Here is a 6,739-nt window from a genome sequence, read left to right on the forward strand (position 1 = left end):
ATCTGCCTCCATGCCGGTGCTAAGGGCAAAGCAACAGGGCTCCCCTTGCGCTTTGTGAAAGCCCGATGGAAGCCCTGGGGCTTTTGGGAAGGCGGCAGGGTTCACAGTGGGCTTTGGCAAAGCCCGGCAGAAACCCTGGCGCACTGGGCGAGGCAGCAGGTTCCCTGGTGTGCTTTGGGAAAGCCTGGCGGAAGCCCTAGTGCACTTGGGAATGCAGCAAGGCTGACTGCGGGGTTTGAGAATGATCAGCATGTGCCCTGGCACTCTTGGCAAGCGTATTGGGGCCCCATCTGGCATTTTGGAGCCCTGGTGCACTTCGGAAGGCAGCAAGGGTGACAGTGCGGCTTCAGAAATGACCAGTGGATGTCCTGGTACTCTTGACAAGTCAATGGGGGCCCTGTCGGGCTTTGTGGGAAAAAAAAAAACCAAAAAAAAACGGTGAAGTGCTTTGGGGCTTTGCCAGGGCCCTGTTGCTGCTGGGCTCCAGTTTGGCAGGTGTGGCCAGTGAGGCTAAGGGTGGGGCTGGCCCAGCTGTGGGCTATGAAGGGGCTGCATGGGGGTGGTGAGGATGGGGCTGGGCCAAGGCTTTAAAAAGGCTGCAGGAGGGGGTGGGCTGGGGCAGGCAGTGAGGCTGAAGGTGGGGCTTGTTTTGCTGTGGGAGGGGTTCCAGCTGGGGAGGGGCTGCCTGAGGAGCCAAATCAAGGGGCTTCCACAGGCAGCCACCTCCAGCAAGGAAGGGTGTCTGTCTTTTTCTACTCACACCGCAGGAAAATGATGTTGACTGCCCCACCCGCTCGTGTTGCTGATGCCATGGATGCAGTCAAGGAGCAGGGGTTGTCGTTTCCAGTACAGGAGGGCTCTCTTTGCTCAGCACTTTGCACTCCATCAGCTGAAGGCAGGTGAGAAAACTCTGCTGCTCCCATGGCTGCATCTGTGTGACCTGGTGCTTGGCCCCTCTGCCAGCCAGCTACAGGCTCAGCTACATCTCTAGCAGACAGCACCCTTGGATGCAGCATTTTTGAGGTGAGTAATTTTGTTTGGAGTGCTCTGGGGTGGCAAGATGGCTCAGTAGTACATTTGCTATTTTTGATTCTCGGTGTGTTGTGTTTTCCTGACATTCCTGACTTTACTGAAGAAGGACCCTTGCTTTCCTAACCAGTTTTGCTGTACCCTGTGAAAGGTGATCCCTTAAGAGAACGGATGGTGAGATTATCACGCAGGAGTTAGGGTGCTTGGGGTGGGCTTTCCCGAAGCCGGCTGGGTACGCTGATGCCTTCCAGGCAGGCTGGGGCACCCATGGGGTCCTGGGAAAACTCAACAGAAGCCACGAGGACTCAGCAAGGCAGCAGAGGGCACAGAGGGTTCAGGAAAGCCTGCTGGAAGCTCTGGAGCAATTGGGAAGGAGCAGGGCCAGGGTCAGGCTTCACGAAAGGGTAGTGGAAGCCTGATTGCACATGGGAAGGATTCAGGGAAAACAAGGTACTTTGGGAAATGATGGTGAAAACCCAGAGCACTTGGAAGGCAGCAGGTCCCCTGGCGGGCTTGGGGAAAGCCTGGCTAAAGCGCCAGTGTACTTGCAGAGGGAGTAGGGAGCTCGGTGTGCTTTGGGAAAGCCCGGCGGAAGCTCTAGTGCACTTGGGAATGGCTCAAGGCTGATGGCGGTCGGCAGGAAGGAGCAGCGGAAGCCCCGGCGCTCTTGGCAAGTCAACGGGGGCTCCGTGGGGCTTTGTGAATGCCCGGTGGAAGGCCTGGGGCTTTTGGGAAGGCAGCAGGGTAGACAGTGGTCTTTGGAAAAGCCCAGCAGTAACCCTGGCGCACTCAGTGAGGCAGGAGGTCCCCTGGCGGTCTTCGGGGGACTCACCCCCACCGTGGCAGTGACACTGGCACTTCTGCATGGCAGTGCTGGGAGCACGGTGGGTGGCTCCTCCTGATGGGCCTCAGGGTTACATCAAAAGTCAACATTTTTTATATTTTTGCGGTTGGGGGGCCGCCTGAGCCTGGGTGGCTCTGGCCACCCTGTGCTTTTGGGTTGTGTTTTCCAGGCACGAAGCGCCGCGCTGAGGAGCCGCCCGGGAAGGTGAGGGGGGGGCCGTGGGGGCTCCCGAAGGGGTGAAAAACTCTGCGACGGGGACGATGTGAGCATGGAACAGCCCTGCGGGGACTGGGGGTCTCCTGTGGTGGTCCCAGGGAGGAGCCCTGCGCCACGGAGCCCACGCTGGAGCAGGAGATGAGCTCGAGGAGCAACAATGGCAGAGATGGTGCGTGATTGACCGACCGCACCCCCCGCGTGGCTCGCAGGGGGAAGATGTGCCCGGGAAAAGAGAGGGGTGGGGGGCAGGTGTTTGGGTTCGTTCTGATTTCTCAATAGCCTGCTCTGAGGTTGGCTGACAAATAAATTCAAGCGGTTTCTCCGAGTGGAGTCTGTTTTTTCTGGGGCAGCGGCTGCTGTGCGACCTCCTTTACCCTCGATCCACCCGCTGTGCAGTCGCGTTCTCTCCCCCGGCCTGGCTGAGGAAGGGGAGTGCTGGGCACCCACCAGCCTGCCAAGGTCGACCCCTCACCGGTTGCTTCTCTCGGACTTCCTGTTCCTGCTGTTTCATTCTTGCTTCTTGTACCCCATCGCTTCTGAAAGGCTCCTTCTCCCTCTCCATCCCTGGCTTTTAATTTTTTGCAGAAGTTTCATGAACACAGTCACTTTTAAATTTTTCTTGCTGCCTTTCTCCCGCTGTCCCCCTCCCTCACCTAATTTGAATTTCTTGCCTGTGTTTCTTGTATCCTGTTGCTTTTCAGATTTTTTTTCTACATCTCACTCTATGCAGCTCTGGACACTGATTCCTTTAGTTCCCGCCTGCGATTCCTGTATCCTGTCACATTCAATGTTTCCTTTCTGAATTTCCCCCGTCTTGAGCTCTTCATTCTTCCCTCTGTGTCCTGTGCCCGATTGCTTCTTCAGTTTTCCTTCCTCCTCCCCCGTCTCCCTGTTCCGCTGCGTTAGTTCTCGCCCACGTTTCTTGTGCCCTGTCACTCTGAAAGAATGGTTCTGCATCTGCTGCCCTCTGGCTCCCTGATCTGTTTTTTATTTCTTGCCTGTGTTTCTTTCCCCCTGTTGCTTTGTCCCCGGCCCTCGGCTTGTCTCTGTCTTGCCGGACCCTCCCGCCTCACTCCCTGTCCCTCCCACGTGTCCCTGCACCTCCCTGTCCCTCTTGCTCCGTGCAAGCTCGCCGCTCCCCTCCCTCTGCACTGCTGCCCCTCTCCTGTTCACAGGAACTCCTGTTCTCTCCCTCTCTCTCCCAATTTCTTAACATTTCCCTGTGTTTCTTGTACCTTGTGACGTTTCGGGGATGCAGTGGGGAGCCCGGGATGCTCGGGGAAAGCCTGTCAGAATCCATAGGAAAGCAGCGAGGGTGACGGCAGGGTTTGGGAATGACCAGTGGGCGCCCTGGCGCTCTCGGCAAGTCACTGGGGGCCCTGGCGGGCTTTGTGGGGGGAAAAAATAAAAATAAGAAATGGGTGAAGTGCTGTGGGGCTCTGGCCAGGCCCCTGTTCCTGCTGGGCTCTGGGTCTGGCCAGTGGGGCTAATGACAGGGCTGGCCCAGCTGTGGGCTATAAAGGGGCTGCCTGAGGGAGCTGGTAAAGGGGAACAGGCTGAGGAGGGAGTGGAGGTGCCTCCACTAAGGAATGGCTGGTCCCTGTGGTGAGGAAGGATCCCCCTGAGCTGCCCCTGAGGGAGAAGAGCGCTGGCACATGGTGCCCGGAGCTCGATGCCCACATCGGCCATGCACGTGAGCCGCTGGCCCGCCTGGCGGTGGAGGGGAGTTGAGAGAAAAGCATTGGGGTGGTGAAGGTCTGAGCCAGTGCCGGGATGTGTTGAGCGTTCTCCCATGTGTGTCCTGGTCCCCATCTCTGCTGCCCTGCCTGTTGCTCCTTCCGCTGCCTGGGAAAGGGCTGCCCAGGGATGGGGAGGGCCAGCAATGGCTTTCTGTCCTGGCCCCTTTGCTGTGGGAGCCTGCCGGGCACCCTGCTGCCATTCCGAGGGCACTGGGGCTTCCCCTCAAGCCAAGGGGGGGTGGCAGGGCTGGAAGAAAGTGGAGGCTGAGATGGGGTGCGAAGTCAGTGAAAATGTGGAAGTCAAGAGGGGGTGGGAGGATGGAGAAGTGCTGTCACTCTTTTTTTCCATTTTCTTTGTAAGTCGCCCTCTTTCTTTCTTCCTGACCCTATGTGTCAGTTCTTGCCTCTGTTTCTTTTCCCTTATCACTTTAGAATTTTCCTTTGTCCCTCATCTTGCCCCTACCTTGTTGTCCTGCTGGTCCCTTTGGCCTCTCTCTCCTGCTCCCCCTCTCTCTTATGTCTTCCTCCATCTTTCCCTGTTTTTTTTGCTCAGTTTCTGAGCTCTCCTCTCTCTATACTGTTGCTCCACTGCCTGTCCCTCTCCCATTTGCAGCGTCTGGTTTCCTGGCTGCCTGTCCCCCACCTCTTCTCTACCTTCCTCCTGCTTTTTCCCTTCCCTTGTCTCCTGCTGCGTTTGGGCACTGAGCCTGGTAGCCAGCTCAGTGCCAGGGTTTGTTCTGGGCAGGAGTGAGTAAACTTTTCCTGCCTCCTCTGTGCCCCTGGATGGTTTTCAAGCCCCTGTGGGCAGGTGCCAGGGAGGGGGCCATGTGCTGTGGGGCTCTGGCCAGGCCCCTGTTCCTGATGGGCTCCAGCTGGGGCAGGTGTGGCAAGTGAGGCTAATGATGGGACTGGCCCTGCTTTGGGCTAGGAAGGGGGCTGCCCGGGCATGCCTGCCTGCAGGAGGTGGCTGAGGAGTCAAACCAAGGGGCTTCCACAGGCAGCTGTCTCCAGATGGTCCCTGTGGCAAGGAAGGATCCCTCCCAGCCGTCCCCAACAGAGCACGCCACCAGCACATGGCACCAGGACCTTGGCACCTCTGTTGGCCACTCGTGTGAGCTGCTGCGTGTCCAGGAAACCTCGTGGGAGAGGTGTATTGGGTACCCACCGCCTACTCCTAAGGTCAGGCAGCCGGTACTGTGGAGGAGGAAGGGGCAGAGAAAGAGAGAAAAGCCTCGGGGCGTGCCGTTGGCACCAGGAGCCACATGTCCCCTAATGTGTGTCCGGGCCCATCCCTGCCCTGGTTCTCCAGATCTCTGCCTGCCTCCTTGCCTGTCCCTGCCTCTGTCTGCCTTTCAGGCTGTCTAGTTCCCCAAAGCTTTTTGCTCTTCTGCTAGAATTGCCCTGTAAAGTGTCACCTTCTACCTTTCCTTTCTATGTCTTTCCCTTTCTGGCACCCCACCAGCTCTGATTTAATTCTTCCCTGTTGCTTGTGAAAATGGCATTTCTAGGTCTCCCTCTCTCCATATCTCCATTGATTTAGTTCCCTGTGATCGTGGGAAGGGTGGTGGTCAGGGTCTGGAGTATATGAGCCCCGGGCTCTGTTCAGGGAGCTCATTCTGCTCTGGGGTTGCTGTGGTGTGGGTGCTCTGTTGGTGCTGTCAGCGGTGGCAGCTTGGGAGCTGGCTGGGCTGTGTGGGCATTGGGGTTTGGTCATGGTGAGAAGCGGAAGCATCTGTGTGAGGTAAGAGCTGTGGGACTGGGCAAGGTCCAGCAGCACATAGAGTAGAGAGTGACGTTGGATGCCAGTTTGTTGTTTTTGATGTCAGTAATTTTATACTGAGTGTTCAGGGGTGGCAAGATGCTTTAAAAACACAGATTTTTTTTTTTTAACTGAATTTTTTGTTTTATTCTAGCTGCACTGGATTTTCCTGGAACTCTGGACTTCATGCAGGATGGAAACTTTTTTTTTTGGCTGACAGCTTTTCCCTTAATATGACTGAAGGTGAGATTATTAGGTATTAGAAGGTGCAACATGTATGCACCTGTATATGCCCCTCCCTATCCACCTGTCCATGCCTCCGTGAGAGGTTTTTGCCCATGTGAGGCTTTTCCCGTGCCTGGTCTTCTGGCCGCTGGCCGGGCAACCTGACCAAGAGGTTCCTGTTCTACAGCCTCTTCCCCGGCGGCGCTTTCCGCGCTCTCCGCTGCCACCCTGTGACCAAAAAGCGGTACTGCAGCCCCGAAGACGCTTTCCGCGCTCTCTGCTACCACCCTGTGACCAAAAGCCGGTACAGCAGCCCCTGCTGCACGCTGCCACCCTCTCCGCGGCCACCGTGTGACCAAAAAGCGGTACTGCAGCCCCGGCGGCGCTGCCGCGCTCTCAGCTGCCTCCGTTTGACTATAAAGCGGTACTGCAGCCCTGGCGGCACGTTGCCGCGCTCTCCGCTGCTACCGCCTACAGTGGGTGTGCTGCGCACTGCACGCGCTCCCCCGTGTGCCCTGTGCTCGTCCCTTTCCTTTGGGATGGTGGGAAGGGTGGTGGGCGGGGCCTGGAGTAGATGAGCCCCGAGCTCTGCCCAGGGAGCTCCTTCTGTGCGAGGCGAGAGCTGTGGGACTGGGCAGGGACCAGCAGCACCCACAGGAGAGAGTGCCCTGGGATGCAGCTTGGGCTTTTTTTTTTTTTTTTTTTTTCTTCTTTTAATGTCAGCAGTTTCCTACGGGATGTTCAAGGGTGACAAGAGGGTTTTAAAACACACAGCTTTTTTAACTGATAGTTTTGCTGTTGTTTTGTTCTAAGTGCACTGGATTGTCCTGGAATTCTGAACTTCCTGCAGGATGGCAACTTGTTTTTTGTGAGGAGTGTTTCTGACCTCATTTCCCTTCCTAGGACTTGATTATCGAGCAGCCATGA

General features: G+C 56.8%; 1 long non-coding RNA gene across 1 annotated transcript; it reads left to right on the forward strand.

Annotated features, from left to right (window-relative positions):
* Positions 1 to 619: 619 nt before the first annotated feature.
* LOC147412571 (uncharacterized) lies at positions 620 to 6,076 on the forward strand. Its single transcript, XR_015184187.1, has 3 exons — positions 620 to 2,258; positions 5,742 to 5,830; positions 6,000 to 6,076. It is a non-coding gene; the product is annotated as an uncharacterized LOC147412571 (long non-coding RNA).
* The last annotated feature ends 663 nt before the right edge of the window (positions 6,077 to 6,739 follow it).

Source organism: Leptosomus discolor, unplaced genomic scaffold, assembly GCF_034619465.1.
Source record: "Leptosomus discolor isolate bLepDis1 unplaced genomic scaffold, bLepDis1.hap2 HAP2_SCAFFOLD_167, whole genome shotgun sequence".
Classification (NCBI taxonomy): domain Eukaryota; kingdom Metazoa; phylum Chordata; class Aves; order Leptosomiformes; family Leptosomidae; genus Leptosomus; species Leptosomus discolor.